Consider the following 23,851-nt stretch of genomic DNA (forward strand, 5'->3'; position numbering starts at 1 on the left):
AAGCATGGGAAGCACATAAATACTATACATCAACATACTTTGAGAAAGTCAATAAAATTATAAGTTACAAAAAAATAAGGGAGGATGGTATCATAAACGTATTTTAGGTATATATAAAATGTATAGTTAAAAGAGTTTAAGAAAGATGAAAACTTCTCTTTTTTTCTAGCTCTTATCCATGTATTACTTTGCTCAATTTTAAATGAATTAAAAATACATTAAAAATGCTTCAGGAAAGATTTTATGTAGCTGAGAAGTTTAAATTCAATTGTTACATGAATAAATAAATTTTCCTGTACCAGAATTTTCCATTTATTCTTTGTTTTTAAACTTTAACATGTGGCCTCAGTAGGGCTAATATTAAATATCATGTTAAGAAAAATTTGGCTCAATTGAATTAATGACGTTAGATATATGGTTGTCAGCTTGGTTGATACCAAATTATTGGCTAGTGTGGGACTCAGGCTCTTTAAGATATCTTACCCTGGGTAACATTTTGTGTATCCTTGAATAATTGATACATGAAATAACAGAAAAACATAGCAGAAAAGAAAAATCACAATGCATTTAGATATGGCGGTAAACAATGAGCATTAAGGAAGCTGATCTGAATACAATATTTTACTTTAAGAAAAATTATCCTATAAGTGAATCAGGTTTTGAAAATTTATCAAATATATTTTAAAATGTTGTTATATTTACTTATTTTTCTGAGTTCTCTGCCAAAACTGGTATCTGCATATTATGAAATTTGGTTTGTGATGAAAATTGCAAAGCTTGCTACATTTCAATATTAAAGCACTTAGTTTTAGAAAATAAAATACTTTTCCGCAGCCTTCAGAAACAATTACTTTTCATGAGTCGACAGAGTTTTTTATTGAGTCTGTCAGGAAAACTTGCAAAGTACTCTTGCTGTAATAAATGGGATACTCAGATTCTAATTTCCATAAAAATAGATTTTAGAAAATAACAATTCTGGGATTTATTGAATTTTCTAGCAAAGACTTGTAATTATCTCATACATCAACCAAAAGTAGTGCTTATTACAAGTGCCAATTTTGATCATTTGCTGATTTTGTTGATGTTTAAAGCTGTATTTGCAGTTTACCTTTAAATGACGAGATTTTAAATTTCTTATTACAAATCTTTATAAATATTGTATAGAAAACGTAGCGATTTTCTATAAGAATTTATGCAATTGCATACAAGGTCAATTATTTTTTTTTTCTTTTGATCCTGGAAAGGCACTAAGTAGCATACTCTTGAGATGTGAAATTCAGAGGATTTTCTTTCCTTTCTTGCTTCACATCCTTTGATGTTTCTGGCTCTACAATTGACTGCTCCCCAAATTATCTGAACTGATACTTGAAATGCAGCTCTTAGTGTAGCAATGAGAAAGTTAGTACCAGGGAGAATGGTAGGATGACTTCTTGAACACAATAAAGTATTTAATAAAGTAATTAATAAAAATGGGCCCAAGCATAAACTTTCATCCATCCCTTTGCTCACTTTTAAGAATCCAAACATATTATAAACTTCCATATAATTATTCTTCATGTTTTCTAAATTCAGGTGTGGTGTGCTCTATTCCAATGACATGTAAAATTATAAAATTTGAAAATTAAATAGAAAAATATATGCACAATTCATCTTTCCTTTGATAGGTATAGTGATCTATTTGTGATATTTTTCAAAATTGTATTCATTTTCTCAAAGGCATATTTGAGAAATATATGCCTTTGAGCTGGTTAATAATAAATAGAAAATAAATGTTAATGAAAAACTAGTAAAATTATTTCCCCCATAAGTTATTGAAATAAAATAGGGTTGCTAAGCCATATTTGAGTTATGGTAGTTGTAAGCATTATCTTTAGAGGCTTTGACAACAAAAGGTCAAGTAAAATATTGCTGATACATGTTTTCATTCTTTGTTTCTCTCTTGCAGATTCACAACACATAATGGGTAATTTAAACGATCTGAAATACTTTGTAACAAAAACTACTTACATTTTAGTGTCAATAATTTAAAAAACAAAAACAAGATTTATTTTTTATATATTTTGCAACTGACATTTTAAAAATTACCTATTTACACTATTTCAAATAATTTTTCTTAGCATTAACTATATCAAAGTAGGAAGTATAGTGAGTGAGTGCAAACACTTATTGGACTTCATTTCCTCTTTCATCAAAGATCTAATGGCAACTTAAATTGTAAGATTTAGCAACATAATACATAGCAAAAATTTTGAATACATACAAGCTATTCTTAGTCTATGGTTCTTGGTGCAGTATAACTTGCACTAGCTATATTTTTACAACTTGGCAAATAACTGCTTGGCAAATAAACTTTAACTTATTATCAATTACTAATGCCCACCATCTGCCTTGTTCATTAAGAACTGTGAAATTTATACACAGTCTTACAACATAACTACATGATCATCAGTTATCTCTGGTGGCCAAGATCAGAAACTTTCTTACTTTTAAAACTGAGTATTTTGAAATATTCTTAAACATGTTACTTAATTTTAAGCTTAACAGTTCTCAATCTAGGATAATTATAATCCTTGGTCTTTCATTTCTTTTTCATTTCCTTTTCTTTTTATCTTTCTATTAACTCCCACCCATTGAAAAGCAAATCACACATCGCATTATTTGATCGGACCATATATTCAACATTCTAAACATGCATAAGAAAAAGGGTGACTTTTACTTACATTCCAAGTTCAAGTGTTTTACTAACTTTTCGTATTACACAGACCAACTCTGAATTACATCCTAGATTGATCTTACAATGTATATGTATTCAATTCTGCATTGACTAGTTTTCCAACAGGTTAATAACATGATTCCCTTTAATTTATTTTAAATTAGATATTCATAAAAGCATACATTAAGAGAAAACACTTTGTGGTTAATGCGCAAGTTTAAAAATAGTAAAATTTGATTGCTCTTAGATGTCAAAATAGTTTGACATTGTATTTTTCTGGATTGAGATGCTTATAAAGGATGTAAAGATATCCCCAGTAGATTTGTAAAAGCATATGAGTTTAAAAATTAAAAATATATATTTACTTGTTATATTCTTTGAATATCACAATAAAAAGGTTGCGCTTTCAATAAGTGTTTATAGATTATTGAATAGAGGCAGACATCCTGATCTGTACCTTGATTAGAGAATTTTATAGAAATACGATTCACATAAAAAAAGATTTACAATTTTTGGAAAACCTCGGAGGTCACTATCTAGCAGCTTTTGGCATGTGATTGATTGCTTTTTGAAACACATTAGAACCCCTTGAGCAGAAGCAATGTTAAAAGCTTAAGTCTAGACATGAGGTCATTATACTTCAGTATCATATTCTATGGGGGAAAAGTGATATACTGGTAATTAAAACATAGGTACATATTGATAGAAATTTCCACTGAAAATGTACTATTCTTACTTGAAGTTATCATGATTCCTGAATCCAAAGATTTGTCTTTAGATCAACCTGGAAGATCATGCACTTTTATCTCCTTAAGTAATAATTAGCCTCAATCCACTCTACTCATTATTTATAGACAACTATTAAATTTATATTGACCCCTCTTACAGCTTGAAACTGATTTATATTTTCTCACCTCCAGGATTAACATGAATACGTTGTTTTGTCTCCTTTCATGGGAGTCAGCTAGGTTATGCCTTTGCCAGCATGAAAAAGGCCTGAACCTGGCAATTATGGCAAATTAGCAGCTGTAGAAATGCTAAAACCTCACGAAGTAAGCATGTGTACTATTCTAAAAAGAATTTGAATTAGTTAGTACTTTTGTTTTCCGATAATGAGAAAACTCACTGCCAATTGATGATTTAAAGAAAAGGGTATTTACTTCAATAAGTTACATCATTTCATAGTTCACATGTTTCAGAAATGGGTTCTTGCCATTAGCTTTGCTGCTTTCTCTTTTTTTTCATTTCCATTTTCAGGTACACCTTATTCTTCATACTTTCACATGTCATCAGAACTAATCCCGTCTACATCTTTCACCTCTTCATCTTTTGACTTAATTCCCTGGCATGGTGACGTAGTGAAAAAATGGTAGCAAGTGGGTAGGCCTACATCCTTTCAGGTTTAATCCTAGAAATAAAAAAGAAAAAGAAAGAGAATAGGAAAAAGAAAATTAAAAAAAGAATTTGTTTTGTTTTGTTTCTTACAAGCTTTCATACATGTCTAAGACTGATTTTGATTGAAATATTTGAATAGTTATGTTTCAATTGATATAATATAAATCAACATGGCCAGAGTGACCTAATTTTATTTTTTGAACAAACATATGTCACATATCTACTCGTGAACTAACAACGGTGGTTATGGAGTATTTGTGCTCTCTGACACATGCCAGGGTCACATACAGCAAACTTGGAGGTACAGTACCATCTGGAATATATGCACTCAAAGGGGCAAGATATAGTTCCCAAAAGATATTTCAGACACTCCTACTAGGAAAAGGAATCACTGTTAGAAAAGCAAAATCAGCATATGATCACCTTAGTAAGATATTGAGGTAGTTAAACAAAACCTATTAGTTTAAATTTACAAGTACATTAATATGTATTATAAATTTTAATGGAATTCAAAATTGGTTAAGTGTGAAGTTAATATATTTATTACATGTCAAATGAAATACATGCTTATGATAGGATTCATTATTCTTTGCTAAATGTTCAATTTTCCTTCCTGTCTTGCTCTTTTTTGAAGCAAGATTACATAGACCTGCCCTGGAGACCTCAGGGTTGACTTGTTTGGCCAATGAAATGTGATCAGAAGTGCCATATGCCACTTCTTGGTGGAAGCTTTAAAGCCATTGCACAATTTTCTCATGTATTTTTTTTCTCACCCACAATTATTTTGAATGCACCCAGATGGAGGATGAGTACTGGAAGGAAGCTGAAGTGCAGCAAGATGAGATTGATGTGCACAGACATGCTGTTCGAGTAAGAAATAAACATTTGTTGGTATAAGCCACTAACAGATCTAGGTTATTTATTTTTGCAGCACATTGGTGACAAGTTGGCCAATACAATATTTTTTCTTTTAAAAATGTTTATCAATAACTTTTAAGATCGGGCTGGGTGCAGTGGCTCAAACCTGTAATCCCAGTATTTTGGGAGGGGAAAGCAGGAGGATTGCTAGAAGCCAGGAGTTCAGACCAGGCTGGGCAACAAAGTGAGACCTCGTCTCTACAAAAACTACACAAATTAACCCCACATCATGGCACCCACCTGTAGTCCCAGCTATTCAGGAGGCAGAGGTGGGAGGATTGCTTGAGCCTGGGAGGTAAAGGTTGCAGTGAGCTGTGATCATACCACTGCACTCCAGCCTCGGTGATGGAGTAAGACCCTCTCTCTCTCTCTCTCTCTCTCTCTCTCTCTCTATATATATATATATATAATTTTGTCTTTTTTCTTTATACATATAAAGAAAATGTATATATTATAAATTATACATATATAAAGAAAAAAGACAAAATAATTAGTTGGCCATAGAGTTTTTAAAGCATTATTTTATTATTGGTGGGGATGGAAAGTTGACAGATTAGTACTTATTCATTTTAGATATTTGGAAACACAGAGACAAATGCTGAAGAAAATAAGTATTACTGTGTTCCCCTGCCTTGAATTATCTGAGAATAGTATTGTGGAGAATATCTTTTGAAGACATGTTTTCTTAGTTTAAAACCAAAAATAATGTTGCCTTTCTTTAGATACACAAATTTGTGATACACAAATTTGTATTTTGCAAGCTTCTACCTTCCTTGACTACAGATGATTATTTTATCATATTAATCTCAATAACTCTCAAGAAATATTTATGCTTAGATATTTCATGAGTGGGTCCTTGCCCTACACTGTATTATTTCCCTCTTATATCATTAGTTTAGTGCACTCAGGTAGCTGTTCCCTGTGACTTTCCTATCAAGCATGAATAAAGGCCCAACATCCAATACCTTAGTACACAGCTAATTTAAGCCTATTTCATTTGGGAAAACAAAGTTCTTTTAGGCTTGAGAGACAAAGGAGAAAGTTTAAACAAAGAAAACTTAAACATCCCACTGGAAATGGTTATTAACAGAGTATTTTTACCCAAGTCATTTTCCATTCAAGATTAGACTTAACTGTGTGCAACTAATGCCCAAATATTAACTCCCAAAGGTTCTTCTCTGAATTATCAATAAAAAACAACATGTATTTCTGAGCTGAATGTATCACTGTTTTCAACTTTTAAGGAATAAAATACATTTTTTACAACATATTAAAGAATCTAGTCTTATTCAGAATATTTTCTGACAAAAGAAACAAAAAACTTGGGATTGAAATATTCGCAGATGTCTTTATTTATCTACAGACTGTGGTATTTTCAAGACTTATTTCTCCCTGATAGTAGAAAATACAAGTTAGTAATCAATTCTATAGAGATTATTAAATTTATCTTTGTAAGGCATTTTGTGTTTAATAATTTTGGATTTTTTACCCACCATCTTGTCTTCTCAAAGATGGCCTATACATCAGAGCTATGTAAATAACATGTATCAGTGGGGAGGGAGTATCTGATTGAAAGCCATCTTTTGTTCTCTCACCATTTGTGGTCATAGACTGCTGAACTCTTTTTTGTCCTTATCTTTTTATATTTATGGACACTCTTCTCAGTAATTCTTCAACCTTCTTGAAACAGTTGGATGTTCTCTCATACTTTTCTCTGCAAAGAGGAAACCCAGGTGATCACCTTGGCACAACAAACTTCCTTGAGATGTTTGTAGTTTCCCTGAGCAACAACAGGGAAAAAAATCAATCAACCACTCCAAATTGTCTGCTTGACCAGGAATCCTTCTATACAGCCAGGGTTTCTATTGCATATAGTTTTCCTCCCACTGGGGCTTAGGAACTTTGCAGGGACCAATGACAAAGCAATGTTCTATAGCCTTTCTTTCTGAATCTGCATCATTTGCCCACGTAACATATATATAATAATATAATAATAAGCATGAAGTATTTCATTTTCCCATTTATTGTCTGCCTAATATATTGTTATGAGTTAGCAGGCTCTGCATCTTCCACATCTTAGATATTAAACCCAAGTTTCCTTTTAGTGATACACATGGTGAAGTATTTAGAATACAGCAGAGTAATATGTGTATTATACTTAGAAACGTATACAAAGAAAAGTTTAAACAAAGTGATGTATAAATTAATAGACTTGTAATAAAGCAAGTGGAGTAAAATTTAGTGGTAAACTCTAGAAGCATATGCAGTTGTTCACTGTAAAAACTATTTTCAAAATTGCTTTATATTTGGAATTTTTAATACAAATTCTGGGAACATTTTTAAAAATAATAATCTATTCATAAGTGTCAAGTCTATTTTGATGTGTAAAACACCAATAATTTGGATGTTTGACGACCATCTTCTGAGAATGTATTGCTTTCCTGAGTCAATGTATATCTTTACTTAATAAGCAAAAGTCACAGTACATGTATAATAAGAAAATGTGTGAAGTTACGCAGTAGATTCTGGTTTAATAATTTAATATCATACTATGATATCGGTATAAATTTACATATGAATGTGACATATAGATTCTATCTTATTTCTTAAAAATTAAGCAAATTACATTATGAAAAGCTTAGATTTCTGATTTCTGTTGTCTGTTTTTCTTCCACATCAAGTTCTATATCACGAAAATACAGCCATAGCTTGAAATTCAGTATAGTAGATGGTATTCCTTTACTGTAGGGCATTCTATAGCTTTGTTTTAATACTCCAGTTTTTCATATGTAGGTTGTTTACAAATAACTTTTGTAAATAATAATTAAAATGGTAATTACAATTATGATTATGAGACTACCCCTAATTATTTCTTAAATTTAGAATCCTAAGAAGTTAATTGAGTGAAACAATAGAATATTTTTAAGATCTGTGTTTGTACTGCAATAATGATCTCAAAAGGAGTTTATACAAATCCACGTACAAAAAGTATATGAGTATTTGTTTCACACATTTATCTAGTAATATAAAAGTATTTCTCTCAGTCAAATTCATAGGTAAAATGATTCATTATAAAATTAAATTTTTTAATTTTTAGCAATGATAAACAAAACGTTATACATATATATTTGTTTACAGATTCTACACTTACGTCCTTTACCCAATTTTTAATTTAATAATTTTATTATTAATCTATAAGAAAAATTTGTATAATACATATTTTGTATATGTTTATTACATATTATATAAATTTACTTAAGTAGTTGATTGCCTTTTACTTCTGTTTGTGTTTCTTTGAGTACTGTAGAATCTTTTGAGTAATACATACATAAATCTATGCAATTTACATTTATATTTAGAAACTGTACCAACAACATATTGTCTATATGTATCTATGAGTAAAAATTTTTAGAAATAGTTAATCTATCATTTGGTAAAATTCTTCCTTATAGCTTCGTGTCACAAATTCATTTTGAAATAATTCTTTTTTACCTATTTTGTGCAACTAAATCACTGGCTATATATTCAGATTCACCTCAAATATATCTTGGAAGTCTAGTTTTATGCCATGATTGGAATAGACATATAATAGGCATTCTTCTGATATAATTTCAAGGTATTTTTACATTATCCTTACTGGAATAGTGATTGCATAGTATACTAATTTTCTGATAATCTGATCTTTCCAAGATTTATTTTACATATATTAATTAATATTCAAAAACTGAAGCTTTGTATTTTTAATTACATTTTGGAAGCCAAGAACTAGGATTTGGAAAAGAAAGCTGTCCCTTTTTATTGTTGTCTCTCTTTTAACTTCCTGCTAGGGATAAATAGCCAATTGAGTCAAGATATATTTCTTTCTCACAATACAAATCTATTTAATCTAGGTATTTTTATATTAGTTCTTTTACATGCCATTTTTACACAAGAACCCACAGTGATTAAAAAAAAATTCAGATTATCTAAAGTATTGCCAGTGATATGGTCTGGCTGTGGCCCCACCCAAATCTCATCTTGACTTAAGCTCCCACAATTCCCACGTTGTGGGACAGACCTGGTGGGAGGTAATTGAATAATGGAGGTGGGTCTTTTCCATTCTATTCTCATGATAGTGAATAAGTCTCATGAGATATAGTAGGTTAATAAAGGGGCGTTCCCCTGCACAAGTTCTCTTTTCTTGTCTGCCACCGTGTGAGACATGCCTTTCACCTTTTGCCATGATTGTAAGACCTTTCCAGCCACATGGAACTGTGAATCCATTAAACCTCTTTCTTTTGTAAATTGCCCAGTCTCAGTTATGTCTTTATTAGTAGTGTGAAAAAGGACTAATACAGTAAATTGCTACCAGTAGAGTGGAGTTCTGCTGAAAAGATACCAAAAAATGTGAAAGCAACTTTGGAACAGGGTAACAGGCTGAGGTTGGAACAGTTTAGAGAGCTCAGAAGAAAACAGGAAAATGTGGGAAAGTTTGGAATTCTCTAGAGACTTGTTGAATGGCTTTGACCAATATGCTGATAACGATATGGACAATGAAATCCAGGCTGAGGTGGTCTCAGATGGAGATGAGAAACTTGCTGGGAATTGGAGCAAAGATGACTCTTGTTATGTTTTAGCCAAGAGACTGGTGGCATTTTGCCCCTGCCCTAGAGATTTCTGGAACTTTGAACTTGGGAGAGATGACTTAGGGTATCTGGCAGAAGAAATTTCTAAGCAGGAAAGAATTCAAGAGGTGACTTTGATGCTGTTAAAGGCATTCAGTTTTAAAAGGGAAACAGCATAAAAGTTTGGAAAATTTGCTGCCAGACAATGCAATAGAAAAAAAAAAAAAATCCCATTTCCTGAGGAGAAATTCAAGCTGGCTGCAGATATTTGCATGAGTAACAAAGAGCCTGATGTTAGTTAGGAAGTCAAAGGGGAAAATGTCTCCAGGGCATGTCAGAAACATTTGAAGCAGCCCTTCCAGTAACAGGCCCAGAGGCCTCAGAGGAAACTATAGTTTTGTGGTCTGGGCCAAGGGTTATTCTGCTGTTTGCAGTCTAGGAACTTGTGCCCTGCATCCCAGCTACTGCAGCCATAATTAAAAGAGGCCAAGGTATGATAGAGCTTGGGCTATGGCTTCAGAGGGCTCAAGCCCCAATCCTTAGTAGCTTCCACATGGTGTTGAGCCCGAGCCTACACAGAAGTCAAGAATTGGGGTTTGGGACCCTCTGCCTAGATTTCAGAGGATGTATGGAAATGCCTGGATGTCCAGGCAGAAGTTTGCTAGGGCAATACAGAAGGGAAATGTGGGGTGGGCAGCCCCACATAGAATCCCCACTGGGGTGCTGCCTAGTGGAGCTGTGAGAAGAGGGCCTCCAGAGCCCAGAATGATAGATTTACTGACAGCTTGCACCATGTTCCTGCTAAATCTGCAGACACCCAACACCAAACTATGAAAGCAGCTGTGAGGTAGGCTGTACCGTGTAAAGCCACAGAGTCAGAGCTGCCAAACTGGCCCTCACTCACCAAACTGGAACTCACCTCTTGCATCAACATGACCTGGATGTGAGACTTGAAGTCCAAGGAGATCATTTTGGAGCTTTAATATTTGATGGCCCTGATGGATTTCAGACTTGCATGGGGACTGTAGCCCCTTGTTTTGGCAAATTTCTCCTATTTGGAATGGCATGGCTGTAATTACCCAATTCCTGTACCTTCATTGTATCTAGGAATTAATTAGCTTGCTTTTGATTTTACAGGCTCATAGGCAGAAAGAACTTGCCTTGTCTCAGATGAGACGTTGAATTGTGGACATTTGAGTTAATGCTGAAATAAGATTTGAGGGACTGTTGTGGAGGCAAAATTGGTTTTGAAATGTGAGTACAGAAGATTTAGGAGGGGCCAGGATTGGAATGGTATGGTGTGGCCATGTCCCCACCCAAATCTCATATGAAATGTAGCTTCCACAATTCCCACGTGTTGTGGGAGGGACCTGGTGGGAGGTAATTGAATAATGGGAGCTGGTTTTTTCATGCCATTCTCATGATAGTAAATAAGTCTCATGAGATCTGATAGTTTTGTAAAGGAGCCTTTCCCTGTACAAGTTCTCTTCTTTTGCCTGCTGCCAAGTGAGATGGGCCTTTCACCTTCCACCTTGATTGTGAGGCCTCCCCAGCTTCATGGAACTATAGGTCCATCTTTGTTTTGTAAATTGCCGAGTCTCGGGTTTATCTTTATCAGCAGCGTGAAAACTGACTAATACAGCCAGTAAACCACAGAAGGGAGGGCACAGAGAGTGTGGAAAAACAATCACATGCTTGCACTCCTTGGCTTCTTCCTGCTTTTCATGCATCAATGTCACTCACGTTTTACTGGCCAAAACAATTAACATGGTTTTACCCAACATCAAGGAGAGAAGGTGTGCAACCTTGTCATGTATATTGAAATATTAGAACCACTAATAATGGTTAACCATACCATAACCATATGGTAAACAGTTAATACGTGATGAAGCATAGGAATCAACAGCCCATAGCTGGAACACAGAGTAAATATTAGATAGACCTCAGATATTAAATTAATTAAAGTATAATTAAATAATCTAGATAGGTGTGTAACCATGAAAGGGATTGAAATATATTTCTAACAAAAAGGTACCAAGTACAGATGAGTTTGCAGGTGTGTGCTTTATGTAACTTGAGAAGCATCTGTGTTTTTTTAAAAAAAAAACTTTGAAATATGGATTCTATTTCTCTAATCATTTCAAACACATAATATGAAACATAACTTGTTAATACAATCTAACAAATACAGCACAAAAGGTAAGATTATACAAAATTTCTCATCAATATTTTACACATTCAATCTAGCACGCTAAAAGAATACTACAATTTTACCAAGACAGGTTTATAGATGGCTTCAAGCATAAGTTTTTAATGATAAAAGAGGAATATCCCTTCTCAGAATTTTCCGAAATAACATTATTGACAGAAAGTACTACATATCAGCCAGCCTAAATGCAGAGTGAAGTTGTTCAGTCATTTTTCTGGGGTTTACTAAGAGGCAACTAACTTAGTCTTAAAACCATTTCTCCTATTACATCCCCAAAAGTTAACTTATTTGCCAAAGGCTACATAATAAATGTTAAGGAGGAGTTTAGTGCAAGACTTCAATATCCATACTCAAGTCATGTCATGCTACCAGATGGTATTTCATATAAGATAGTGTTTCAAATAAGTGTCTTGATATAAAATTTTGCACCAAAGTCCATAATATTCATAATTATCAACAAATATCTAAAAACAAAATAATAAGTACTATTCTTAGTATTAATAGTTGTGTCTAAATACAACTACAAATACAGCTATGATGTACCTAAATGAAGAAGAAGAAGAAGAGGAAGAAGCAGAAGAAGAAGCAGAAGAAGTAGAAGAAGCAGAAGCAGAAGCAGAAGAAGAAGAAGAGAAGGAGGAGGAAGGAGGAAGAAATTTTACCAAAAATTTGAAATATTTTAAAATATTTTCTCTCCTTTGTTTTGTTACAGGCAAGTCCTGGAAATGTGAACCTCTCATATTTTATCACACACTTTTGATTATTGTACTAGCCAGTCAAGAACATTAGAAAAGGCATTAAGAAATTGATAGAATATTATGTAAGATGACGTAATATAAAAATGTTAATTTCCTATAAAACTCCATACAAATTTAAATTTATTCAATTTAAAACTTTGATGGGAAAATTGAAACTTGGTAAAATTATTCTGACATCATGTTAGAGAATAAATGTTTGAAGAGAGCTGGGGAGTTTTTAAAAGAAAAATAATTAGAGGAAGTTGATCTGCAAGACAATAAAATGTTTTATAGGTTAAAATAAATTAAAGCAGTGTTTTACTGCCCCAAATATATTAAAGCAGACTGGTAGAATAAAGTAAAAAACAAGAAATCAGACTTACTGTTTCTTCAGTACATCACTCTTGCACTCCTAGGAAAATGCTAAGCTACAAATGAAACTTAACTGTGTATTTACAGGATACTCGAATACATTAGGAAAAAGATGAGATCCCTTCTCCTAATACTATTAGTAAATGCTTTTATAAAATATATTTTATTTTTCAGTATCTTGAGTATGTTCTATTTTTTAATAAAATGATTTTTTTCTCATTAGTCTTTTGTGTTTATTATTCATTAAAATGCTTCTGTTACCTTAGCTTTGATTAGGAGGTCTTATTTTCTGTTCTATATGATTTCTCAGCATATGGTAAATATATTCTCCCTGTGTATCCTAAATTCAGTCATTATCCACGTATAGTTAGTGAATATTCATTTAAAATACTTTGGAAGAATGGCCTATTTTTTCATTCCACACTTTACTTTTGGCAGATTTGCCATTGTAAGGAGAAATCCCTTGACCTTGTCCTTCTCAAAGGCAAGTGGCATTTATTCTAAAGTAGTCACAGTCCTTATCCAGTCCCAAAGAAGGAAAGTATAACACTAATACAGCGTTACAATTGCTTATTTTTCTAGACTTTCCTCTATCTCTTGCCAGTTTCATATTTCCACATTAAAGTGACACTCTATATTCACTGCTGTCACTAGATGTGTTATTTTGCTTAAAATTATTGTCCATTTATGAAAGTAAAAATATAGTATCAATGTAGAAAAAATAATAGTGTACCGTGAGTCTGTTTATACTAGAACATAGCTTTCAGACAACAGATACTTGACAATTGTTTCCTTTTCAGTGAGATTTCTCTGTGGTACGGTGAGCTAGAAACATAAGTGGATAGAAATATTATACCACCTTTGAGCCTTACATGTCTTCTACTTTGCCTCAAGACAATTTATAAAGGTTTTTTAGAGATCATTCCTTCCACTGAGTGCCATCTTCTTGATCAATATTGGTAGTTTCCAAACGTTAAAATTTGATACCTTTTTTAATGATTCTATCACTAGAACTATTACAAATATTAGAGAAAAAAGAAAACTAAGTAGCATTGGCCTTCTAGCACTATTATCATTTACACATAATTTGATGTAGTCACTTAATATCAGTATATGTGTACCTATGGCCCTGAGTAAAATATTCCTAAGCTGGAAAAAATAAAAATATATTCATCTTAAATATTATTCAATGTGGTTTTCATTTATTTTTTCAGAAGCCTTAGTTTTCATTACTGGATTTAATAATTATTATCTATTATATTTATCTATAAACTATATTTTATTATTTGGTTCTAAAATAGTTTTCCCTGTGATCAAGCAATAAATTTGTTTTGAAGTGGGTTGGAGAACATTTAAATTGTGAATTTTATGTCTTTATTAACTGTAAATATATGGATATATTTTTTGAATATTTGAGTGAATCTAGTGCTTGTGTACTTTTAATGTAAAGCACAGAAATATCTTTAATAATGATATTTTCACAAGGAAAAATAATGCTATATTTAAAGTCTAAATCTCTCTAGTCCCCAGTCCCCTCCATTATAACAACTTCTATAATTTTAGAATCACACTATTTAATATTATAAGATAATTTATGCTCATTTGTGATATGTAATCATCCTTGTTATATTCTCTAGTAAAAATATATACATACCAACAAATTTTCTTTACGTTTGTCATTGCACTTATATGTTTAATATTAATTTTGTCATATTATTTTATCCTGTATTTACTGCATGTATAATGTTATGTTTATTGTGTTCTTTCTATGGCTTTTGTTTTCTTTGGTTCTTTCTGTATTGCTTTTTTTTATAGGAATGTTTTTGGTTTTGCTGTATAGTTATCTTTATATCACTAACTTTTATAGTGTCTCTAACATTTTATTACCTGAGTTTCTAATTTTTGTTTTGCCAGCTTTAAAATGTATGCTTTGAATCATATCTAACCCCAATGCAGCCATCAATGAAGTTACTTTACTAGACTTTCTTTAATTTCTTCTTCCATTGCTAAGCTACATTCGTTCTATTTTATCAGAGAACATTTAATATTTACAAGAACAAAAAAAAAACCCATCAAAAAGTGGGCAAAGGATGTGAACAGACAGTTATCTAAAGTAGATATTTATGTGGCCAACAAACATATGAACAAAACTCAACATCATTGATCGTCAGAGAAATGCAAATCAAAACCACAATGAGATATCATCTCACGCCAATCAGAATGGTGATTTTTTAAAAAGTCAGGAAACAATAGATCCTCATGAGGCTGTGGAGAAATAGGAACACTTTTACACTGTTGGTGGGAATGTAACTTAGTTCAAACATTTTGGAAGATAGTATGGTGATTCCTCAAGGATCTAGAACCAGAAATACCATTTGGACCCTCAAATCCCATTACTGAGCATATACCCAAAGGAATATAAATCATTCTACTATAAAGACACATGCACATGTATGTTTACTGCAGCACTGTTTACAATAGTAAAGTCATGGAACCAACCCAAATGCCCATCAATGATAGACTGGATAAAGAAAATGTGGTACATATACACCATGGAATACTATGCAGCTATAAAAAGGAATGAGATCATGTCCTTTGCAGGGACACAGATAAAGCTGAAAGCCACTATCCTCAGCAAACTAACACAGAAAACCAAACACCACATGTTCCCACTTGTAAGTGGGAGTTGAACATTGAGAATACATGGACACAGAGAGGGGAACAACGCACACTAGGGCCTGTTGAGCGGTGGGGGGTTAGGGGAGGGAACTTTGAGGATGGGTCAGTAGGTGCAGCAAACCACCATGGCACATGCATACCTATGTAACAACCCTGCACGTTCTGCACATGTAACCCCTCCCTTTTTTTAGAAGAAATAAAGAAAAAAAAATCACAGTACAACATTTGATATTGGTTTGAGTAGTCACAAATGAAGAATGTTTATTATTTGACAGCACAATAGGGTGACTACAGTCAATAATAACTAGTTGTATATGTAAAAATAACTTTAAGAATGTAATTGGATCGTTCATAACTCAAAAGATAAATGCTTAAGAGTGAATACATTTTCCCTGATATGCTTATTTCATAATGCATGCCTGTATTAAAATATCTCATGTACTCCATAAATATATACACCTACTATGTACCAACAAAATTTAATATAAAAAATGAAAAAGTGGCAACAGGTTTTTCAACTGCATTAGTAGTATCTCTTCCAGTGGGAAAATATCTCTCGTCCAGAGTTTCACATTGGCTTTCTTCCCTATTTTCTTAGAAGATTCAGAGGTTTTTTTTTTTTTGAGACGGGGTCTCGCTCTGTCGCCCAGGCTGGAATGCAGTGGTGTAATGATATGGGCTCACCACAAGCTCTGCCTCCCAGTTCATGCCATTCTCCTGCCTCAGCCTCCCCAGTAGCTGGGACTACAGGCGCCCGCCACCATGCCCGACTAATTTCTTTTGTATGTTTTTAGTAGAGATGAGGTTTTACTGTGTTAGCCAGGATGGTCTCCATCTCCTGACCTCGTGATCCACCCGCCTCAGCCTCCCAAAGTACTGGGATTACAGGCATGAGCCACTGCGCCAGGCCCAGAGTTTTTATGTATAATTTTGTTAAATATATTTACACTAATAGAAGTATTATGGATATAGAATATCTCATCTACTTTTTCAGAATTAATTCATCAACATATTTTGAGGTTTCACTGTGTATCATACTATGGGTTTGTAGACATTTAAAAAAGGTGGTTCCAATTTATTAAAAAACACTGTGAAGCAGACACACAAACACTTAGAAGGTGAATAAGAATAGTGGTGAATTGGGTAAACTACTAAATCAGATTGCATGAGTTCAAATCTCAGATTTACCACTTAACAGCTAGGAAAAATTAGGCAATTTTCTTCACTTTCTGTAACTGAGTTTCTTCACTAGCAAAATAGAGATAATACTATCTACCTAATAGAGTTATTGAGTGGTTATTACTTAGAATAATGCATCTCAAAATGTGTCCTGTGCACCTCTCGGGGTCCTTAAACACATTCGGGGGATCTTCAGTGTTAATAGTGTTTTCATTATAATATGACACAGTATATATTTTTTCAATGTTTTGATAGTTTCAATAATAGTTAAAAAGCACTAGTAAGTGAAATTGATGGTGTCTCAGTCCACATAAAAGCAAGGACACAAAATATTCCTAGTAGTGATTACATTTTTTTCTACCAGGCACAGAAATTAGAACGTCAGTTTTACTGAAGAATGCTCTTGATGAAATGAATGAATGTTCTTAAACTTATTAAGGTTACTAAGTCTCCACTATCAAGAATATGTATTGTTAAATAGGAAGTAGACATAAAGTGCTTCTGCTGTATATGTAAGTATAATTTATTCAACAAAAAGCTCTTGCGCAATTGTGTGAGTTTCAAGGTAAATGAGCTGCACTTTTATCTAACGAAACATTATATTTATTTGAAAAAGTGACTATTAAAAATGTATTCTTTTGCAAAAAGTTAGCCGGGCGTGGTTGTGTTGTGTCCGGAATTGGTGGGTTCTTGGTCTCACTGACTTCAAGAATGAAGCCGCGGACCCTCGCGGTGAACGTTACAGTTGTTAAAGATGGTGTGTCCGGAGTTTGTTCCTTCTGATGTTTGGACGTGTTCAGAGTTTCTTCCTTCCAGTGGGTTCGTGGTCTCACTGGCTTCAGGAGTGAAGCTGCAGACCTTCCTGGTGAGTCTTACAGCTCTTAAGGAAGCACATCTGCAGTTGTTCTTTCCTCCTGTCCAGAGTTGTTCATTCCTCCCAGTGGGTTTGTGGTCTTGCTGGCCTCAGGAGTGAAGCTGTAGACCGTGGTGAGTGTTACAGCTCATAAAGGCAGTGCAGACCCAAGAGTGAGCAGCAGCAAGATTTATTGCAAAGAGGAAAAGAACAAAGCTCCCACAGTGTGGAAGTGGACCAGAGCAGGTTGCCGCTGCTGGCTGGGGCAGCCTGCTTTTATTCCCTTATCTGGCCCCACCCACATCCTACTGATTGGTCCATTTTACAGAGAGCTAATTGGTCCATTTTGCAGAGAGCTGATTGCTCTCTGATTGGTCCATTTTGACAGGGTGCTAATGGGCTGATTGGTGTGTTTACAAACCTTTAGCTAGACACAAAAGTTCTCTAAGTCCCCACTAGATGAACTAGACACAGAGCACTGATTGGTGCATCCACAAACCCTGAGCTAGACACAGAGTGCTGATTGGTGCATTTACAATCCCTAAGCTAGACACAGAGTGCTGATTGATGCATTTACAATTCTCTAGCTAGACATAAAAGTACTCCAAGTCCCCACCAGATTAGCTAGATACAGAGTGCTAATTGGTGCATCCACAAACCCAGAGCTAGACACAGAGTGCTGATTGGCACATGTACAATCCTCCAGCTAGACATAAAAGTTCTCCAAGTCCCCACTAGATTAGCTAGACACAGAGCACTGATTGGTGTGTTCCCAAACCCCGAGCTAGACATAGAGTGCTGATTGGTGCATTTACAAGCCTCCAGCTAGACACAAAAGTTCTCCAAGTCCCCACTAGATCAGCAAGTCACAGAGCACTGATTGGTGCATTTACAAACCTTTAGCTAGACACAGAGGGCTGATTGGTGCATTTACAAACCTTTAGGTAGACATAAAAGGTCTCCAAGTCCCCATCCAACTTAGGAGCCCAGCTGGCTTCACCTAGTGGATCCCATGCTGGGGCCACAGGCGGAGCTGCCCATCAGTCCCGTGCTATGTGCCTGCACTCCTCAGCTCTTGGGCCATCTATGGGACCAGGCACCACAGAACAGGGGGCAGCACCCGTCGTGGAGGCTCAGGCCACAGAGGAGCCCATGGGGAGTGGGGGCTCTGGCATGGAGGGGTTGCAGGTCACGAGCCCTGCACCGTGGGGAGGTGGCTGAGGCCGCACGAGAATTCAAGCACGGCACGGGCAGGCCAGCAGTGTTGGGGGACCCGGCACACCCTCCGCAACTGCTGGCCTGGGTGCTAAGCCCCTCACTGCCCGAGGGGCGGCACCAGCCAGCGGCTCCAAGTGTGGGCCCACAGAGCCTACACCTACCCTGAGCCCAACCGGAACTCCTGCTGGCCTGTGAGCACAGCAGGCAGCCCCAGTTCCCACCCATGCCTCTCCCTCTACACCTCCCCGCAAGCAGAGGGAGCCAGCTCTGGCCTTGGCCAGCCCAGAGAGGGTCTCCCACAGTGCAGAGGCTGGCTGAAGGCTTCCTCAAGAGCAGCCAGAGTGGGCACTGAGGCCGAGCAGGCACCGAGAGTGAGCGAGGGCTGGGGGCACGCTGTCACCTCTCAGTGTGTGCCTGTAATCCCAGCTACTCGGGAGGCTGAGGCAGGAGAATTGCTTGAACCTGGAGGGGGAAGTTGCAATGAGCCAAGATCATGCCATTGCACTCCAGCTTGGGCAACAAGAGCGAAACCCCATCTCAAAAAAAAAGAAAAAAGAAAAAAAAAGTATTATTTTGAATTGGATATTTGATAAGAATGTTCTGGAAAATAAAACTTGCCATTTTAAGAAAAAAAATAATTCTACAGTATTTGTTTTCTGTGATAAAATTGGATTCTTCAAGTGAAAATTAAAATTTTGAAAACATATATCTAACATCATAAGCTTCATAGCTCTCTCATACTTAGTGAGTTTGCTAATGAGATTGTGATATCAACAGTTATGAAAGACTTGTATACTTTCTAATATTAGAAAGTTTTTCATAACTAAGTGAATAGTATTTTCAAAATAATTTATGATTAATGCTACAAATCATATATTAAATAAGTCATTCCAAATGAAGGTTAGCCAATGGATTGTAGGCGGCTGGATTTTTAAAAAGTCACTGATAGTGTTTTATAGTTTACATTGTAACAAGCCTTTAAGAAGCTAGCAATTGCACAAAGTTTCAATAGAGCACCAAGGAAAAATACAGGTTTTTACCTTAAAGTGACTTTCAAATACTCGTATTTCTAGTTACATATCTCTCTTATTGTTTTGCCATCTAAATTTTTATCCTGTAGCATAAAAAATTTTAAAATTTATTGTTCTGTCCTCATCCCTAGAATGAGTTCATTCTGAAGAGGAAGATTTTATCTTATTTAATCTTTAATTTTGTCTTATTTTATTATTGCTACATCTTCAGCAATAATAAAAATGTCAACACATAATTAGTGCTTATAAAATATATTTTGAGTGGATGAATGAACAAACAAAGGCATAAACAGAAATGTTAATTGTATAGAGAGTTTAAGAACATTCAATAACAAAGAATTAGCAAAACTGAAGAATGTAGCGTGTAGTAAAATAAGAAAGGGCCGAGCCAGGAGGTGAATCAAGCAAGGGAAAATATTAAAGGATCATTGATACCACAAATGAAGTATTAAATTAGAACAGTTTTATGATAGTGTGAAATTATCAAAATTAAAAATTTTAACACAGCAAGAAGAAGAAAGAGAAGGAGAAGAGAAACAAGCTAAAGGAAAATAAAAAGAAAAAAGAATGAATAAAAGATGGGAATGAAAAATAATGAGAAGAAATAAGTAGAGGTCAAGAGAATGGCAAAGGGTTGTGTAATTAAATTGAGAAATAATGAGGGCATATATAGTAGTTGAAGGCATGAGATTGATATAATTGTTTTAATTTCCATCAGAATAGGCAGAAGAGAATTCTGAGAACAGAACCTTTGTAATATGGATATGCTTAATGGGTAAGTAGAAGAGTAGGAACTTAGGGGAGAAACAAGACACAAAAATAGATGGTGGCATCATTAGGAAAGTGAATATTGGAGGCAATAGATCATAGAATCTATATATTTTGGCACTTAGGAAGTCAAATATACTCTTGGTCACAGAATTTCATTAGTGTAGTAGATATCAAAGTCATATTAGCGTATTTTAGAGTAAGAAATATGTAAAATACCAAATAGAAATATCCTGTGCAAGACTGGTCACAGGTTACTTCCAAAGATTTTAATTTTGTTGACATCTGGTTTCTTGTCAGTTGACTAAGGGAATCTTTCCTATCTAAAAGTCCTGTAGAAAGGTGAACAATCACAATAAGTAAAGCAGATTCTCTCAACAATGCCCATTATGTCAGGTTTCCCTCAACATCTAGGCAACCTAGAAGCAACAGACCTTATCGACACAAGAAAGTTGATGATAGTAAATAAAGCAGCGGTGCCATGACTTGCCTGACCTCATTTTAAGAGGTAGACAGATAATGAGAGAATAAATAAAGAGGGACATTTTTGAAACAGTGAAGACTTTTTAAACAAAAATTTTCGGTAACATATCTGGTTTTGGTTGTTAATATATTGGATCAGATACTCATATATATGAGCTCATATATATGAATGTCTATCACTGGTAATATATTGATCAGATATTTGGTTCGAGAGAAGATAGGACATAAATATCAGTGTCTCCTTGGCAAATTCTTTAAATATAATTCCGCTATTTAAGAAAGAAATCTCATTTAAGTATAAAAATGTGACATTATTTGCCACATATATTTCATCTACTACATGTCCTCATCATAAATCTGGTTTTAGGCACTAGAATTTAGGGAGGGAAGTCAGGACAACTTTATTGAACACCTTTAACAAACAATCCATTAGATTGGCAAGAGAAGGTGGTTCCCTTTATCCCATAAGACCGTTTTTATGTTACTTTAGTGCTGTGCTAAAGAAAATGGAAAATGAAATGGGAGACTATATTTCCAAGTAAGAATATCTAAGTATAGATGACCAACTGATTTTTTAAATGGGTGCTGCACATTTTGTGGAGCAGGAGCAGGGGGTGGCGCTCGTAGAGGAGGCTCGGGCCGCACAGGAGCCCATGGAGGGGGTGGGAGGCTCAAGCATGGCGGGCTGCAGGTCCCGAGCCCTGCCCCACGGGAAGGCAGCTAAGGCCCGGCGAGAAATCGAGCGCAGTGCCGGTGGGCTGACACTGCGGGTGGACCCAGCACACCCTCCGTAGCCGCTGGCCCGGGTGCTAAGCCCCTCATTGCCCGGGCCGGCGCTCCGAGTGCACGGCCCGCCAAGCCCACGCCCACCCGGAAGCCACGCCCACTCCAGCTGGCCCGCAAGCGCTGCGCGCAGCCCCGGTTCCGGCTCGCGCCTCTCCCTCCACACCTCCCTGCAAGCTGAGGGAGCCGGCTTCGGCCTTGGCCGGCCGGGAAAGGGGCTCCTACAGTGCAGCAGTGGGCTGAAGGGCTCCTCAAGTGCCGCCAAAGTGGGAGCCCAGCCAGAGGAGGCGCGGAGAGCGAGCGAAGGCTGTGAGGACTGCCAGCATGCTGTCACCTCTCAGTATCATGGCCAGGATATATGAGGTAAAATGAAAACTCATGGAATTCACTATTTTGTTATTTTTCGGGTCCTGAGATCCCTAGCTGGTTTACCTTCTTTCCACATTCCAGTGTCGTCTTGTTTGTTTTATGTATAATTTCCAGTGCTTTTAGCTTCACTTAATAAAAAAATATGGAAAAGTATGCCTAATGCATCTTTCCAAAGGTGAAAATTTACTTTCTTATCTGCTAAGTAGAATATTTGAAACGTATAAAATATTGTAACAATTATGCAATTTGCAGTGTTTAACATGATGAACACTTGTGAATTCCCTGCTCAATCCGAGAAGCAGAAAGTGATCTGTAAGTGTATGAAATAAACCTGTGCTCATTCGCTACCCCCAGGTTTAAACTAAATTTCCTACTTACCAGTATCTTTCATATTTTAATAGGTTTATCTTGTTTTACATATTTATTTTACCTATTCTAAAATGATATCCTGTTTATATACAAGCATGGATTTTTTATGGTAAAATGATGGTGTTCTGCAAATTGCTTATAACAGTACTTACATTTTGGTTTATTTAATTAAAAAACAATTTAAACTTTAAAAGCTCTTCTTGCAAAGCATATATCCTACGAAAATAATATTCTTGACAAAATATTCGAAGCTTTTTTTTAAAATCTAACTTTGCCTCATTTGACATTTTTATGTGTTCAACATTTCTGTGTGACACATACATAAACTAGAAAATAATTAGGATGTGCTAGTTTGTGTCTACTTCTCATTTTTTTGAGTAAGGCATATTTATCCAGACACAGTGATAACTTGCTTGGTATTATTCACATGTGCATTCACAGACTCATAAATTGTATCTTGAAAGGGGTCATGACACTGAACTTATTCCAAATGTCACTTCTCATTTCAGCATCTCAAACTGTGTGATAAATGAAACAGTTTGTATTTCCCACCTGTCACACTTTTAAAAATCAAAGTTGAAGAGCACATTCTAGTTAATGAGTCCAAATTTTAAGCAAAGAAAATCAAAAGATTCACAGATGGTATTGTTGCTGCTGCTTCTCTATAGATCTGTTAGTTCTTTCTTCCTTTAAATAAAAATCTACACTTGCAGGCTATTCAGAACAGAAACATGCTTCAGAAGCTAAGACACAAAGTTGGGTTTTTCAGCATTATTAAAACTGAAAAATCCTAGAAACTTTAATTGGATTTTGATTAATTATAGCATAATATCCATAAATACTTCAATAACACACATCATAGAGCTACAATTTATCAAGCTTTAAAGGTTAGCTATGACTAATATTTTGAATTTTGATTATAAATTAAATACACTTAGTGGATCTTATTTTCTCATTTTAAACAAATATAAATTGGAGTAGGTCTCCATAACAACAGTACAGATATAATATTAATGAGTAAAAATGTCAGGTAATTTTTCCCTTTGAAAACTTGCTCAAAAAAGTCCACAAATTATATTTTTGCAAGCAAAGTTACTACTTTTTTAATTATTAAAGTCTTTATTTGTTCAGATAATGGGTTTTAACCCTTGCTGTACATCAGAATCATTTG

The sequence above is a fragment of the Hylobates moloch genome, unplaced genomic scaffold, assembly GCF_009828535.3.
Source record: "Hylobates moloch isolate HMO894 unplaced genomic scaffold, HMol_V3 SCAFFOLD_13, whole genome shotgun sequence".
Lineage (NCBI taxonomy): Eukaryota > Metazoa > Chordata > Mammalia > Primates > Hylobatidae > Hylobates > Hylobates moloch.